General features: G+C 38.6%; 1 long non-coding RNA gene across 1 annotated transcript; it reads left to right on the top strand.

The window, feature by feature from the left end:
- The first annotated feature begins 775 nt into the window (after nucleotides 1-775).
- Nucleotides 776-2,688, top strand: LOC138581144 (uncharacterized). The gene is made up of 3 exons (XR_011304451.1): nucleotides 776-897; nucleotides 1,045-1,131; nucleotides 1,945-2,688. It is a non-coding gene; the product is annotated as an uncharacterized lncRNA (long non-coding RNA).
- Nucleotides 2,689-3,128: the final 440 nt, after the last annotated feature.

Genomic DNA, 3,128 nt, shown 5'->3' with positions numbered 1-3,128 from the left:
AGGGGGATTTTTCGGCTTTTAGCGGCATGGCAGTGAGTTCATTACCGGCATGGCACAAAGCATCCTAAACTGCCCATTCCTATCCATTGGCAGGAACATCACCAAATGGATGATGTTAAAGATATACGTTTTATTGGCCTAATGCAAGCACGTGTTCACCCCAGGGGAGGTGACCGTCAAGCATTATTGCGCCAGTTGGAAGCACACACTATTTGCCAGCTCAGATGCACCCCTATGGGTCTCAAATACATGTTTTTCTATAGATGGCTGATGTATGGAGGCATTATACTCTATATGGATGGCAATGTAATTTCTGTTTACTGGTGCCATATTATTATTTTTGTATTTACTCTTATGAAAATCAGTATGGCAATGTTGGAGCGTGGTGCTGGCCGTGCTGCCAGTTCTGCGCCTGTTCGTAAAATTATATCAAATTACACATAACCTATTTCCAGAGTTCATCATTCAACATCTTGACATGATGAAATAGTACCCATTCTACATTCACAGCACACAACGCAGCAGTTGCTTATTCAACCACTGGGCACAGACACTGGTTATTTTAATTTTTATTTTTATTCATATTTTTTATTTTCTATTGTTGTATCCATGTCTGTTTTTTGGACCTCTTCTGTTATTTTGGACTTACAGCGTTATTCCTTATGTTCGAGTCTCAAATACAATTAGTTCGAGAGTCACACATTTCACGTAAAAACTCATGTGCGTATTTGCATTTTGATTTGAACCGGCAGTCACGTGAGTGCAAAATAGCACGTGACACGTCACGTACTAGGCACGTATTGGGTGCTTTTCTCCAATGCTATAGGATTGCACTGGCTGAGTGCAGCGAGATGTAGCAGACACCTGATACTAAGCAACGACGATAGAATATTGCAGGTAGGAAACACTTGCGTGCGGGATCAGGATTCGCTTTCAGAGCAAGGATGCCCTTTAATTGGATTCCATTGAGGCTTTGGCAAGTGGAACTGCATACCACTTCACCACTTATATTTTGGTTCTCCATTTTTCTTGTTTACCCTCCAGATCACTCCATTAATGGACACTATTTACTGATGCTTCATATTGATTCAACGCTATACATCTATCCGTGTTAGTAATAACAGGAAACAGGTAATCACATTTTTGGCTACTGAGTATTCAAGATTGGCTGTTGGGTGCCTTAACCTTATAGGCTCATGTATTTTCTCTCTGATATTCGGTACAGGCTAATTTGACCATATATCACTACTGCTTAAATCAGCAGTAGTTCACCATGAAGAACCAGACAATGGGCTAACTAGTTTGGTAATATATTTTCTATTCACCAGCTGTATAGACTTGCTGTGAATTATACACCAAAATATATTTTTAATCAAGATTCACACGCTGAACACAAGGGTCATTATATTGCACCATATAGTGAAAGTTATATCAGGTCTTGCTATTTCACAAAGGTTTGCGAACAGGCGTAATTGACTGCACGGCAAGCAGTGGCACGGGGCTGGGTCTGTTGCTGCACATGTAATAATAACACTTGCATGCCACATTGGAAACACAACCAATGATGATATATAGATCGTTTGGCTTAACACAAACAAATATTGGCCATTTGAAGAACTAGTTCTTAAACTGTATTTGAACAATGTTGGTATTATATAATGAGGCTAATTGTGCCTCTGTTTTTTTCCCCTTTCTTTTTGTTTTTATCACATGATGACATGTTCCTGAACATATTCATTTGCACTGTTTCTTGCATCATGGTAATGTATTGATTTCAATATTGTTTTTTAAATGTGTTGGATGTCACCCCTGGTATCTATGCCCTTGAACACATATGTATGGTTACCTTTTGCAATGCACTCTTGTGTAACTAAATAAATGCCACTTTGACAAATGTTTTGTATATGATTGCGGTTCATATTATTTGTTGCTTATGATACACAGAGTTTTGCCTTGGGAAAGACCGTTGAAGGTCGAAACACGTGTCGGAAAACTTCTTTGGCAACCTAAAATAGAAAAACCTGAATACAAGAATCATTTGACAACTATCATTGTTCTGCCAGTTGATTTATTGACACCCACTTTGCAATATATTTGTTGATTGTTCTATATTTTGGATCTAGCAGCGCAATCAACCAGTGGAACTAAACCCCTCCCAACTTCCAACATACCTCTGAATATTGCCCTGCTGGAAATTACGTGATCATTATTTACGCCTTAGACTGAATCTTTTACCAACAAGAGAAGTCCTGGGACTCAGAAAGCAACTAGGAGATACTCCAAACACTTGCCGTCTCTGCAAAAAGACTGCTCGGCTGGAGTCCCTATATCATGTAATAATGGATTGCAAAGCTGTGGCAGACATCCGAAATAAATATCCTGCCCATATTCAGTTACCTCCAACCCCACTTATTTAAGAAGAAAGATGAACTTTCTTCTTGAATAACTTTCTTCTTGAATATGGGTTAAGACAAATTAACAATATTTGCAGTGCTATGATTCTGGAATGACTTTTCAAATTCCAAATTATGGAACGAATTGTAACAACCTTTTTCTTTCTGTGTACTTAGAGCTTTGAAGGGCAATGTCCTCCAGTAACTGTGACATGAAATAGATTAATGAAAGTGTTTGAAACAAACTAAATGATTTAATACAAAAATAAATAAATAAAGAAATGCATTCTTTGCATGCAGTCTCATGCATTTGCTTTCTTGTTTTAGCAGTACAGAGGGAAATCCTAATGTATTTTTGCTTCGTCTGTACAGCTTTTTTGATTATACTCGCTGTCACGAGCTGAGTGAGATCCCCACACACCGACACACGTTTAGATTATCCCTCTATATATTTATTCATGATGGTCCCCAATTACTATACAATTAATCCATTGAGCTAGCCCATAGCTCCTTTCCTGCCCTCCGCCAGCTCTACATTACCCGCCTGCTTCAATAAAACCGGGAGAGTATTTTCAATGATGTGGTTTCTGGCTGGGCCACTGTTGGTGGGATTACTACTTGGGTGTGTGGGTTTGTTCTTTAAGTCTGCCAATGTCTTTATAACACAAAAAGAAAGTGTCTTGACTTGTCAGGATGGTTTCTAGTTTTGTTTGTTTGTTGGATTACTGAAAAAAA

Source organism: Ambystoma mexicanum, chromosome 3p (assembly GCF_040938575.1).
Source record: "Ambystoma mexicanum isolate Mex_15411 chromosome 3p, UKY_AmexF1_1, whole genome shotgun sequence".
NCBI lineage: Eukaryota > Metazoa > Chordata > Amphibia > Caudata > Ambystomatidae > Ambystoma > Ambystoma mexicanum.
Note: the sequence above shows the minus strand (reverse complement) of the source record. Positions and strands in the feature narration are given on the sequence as shown.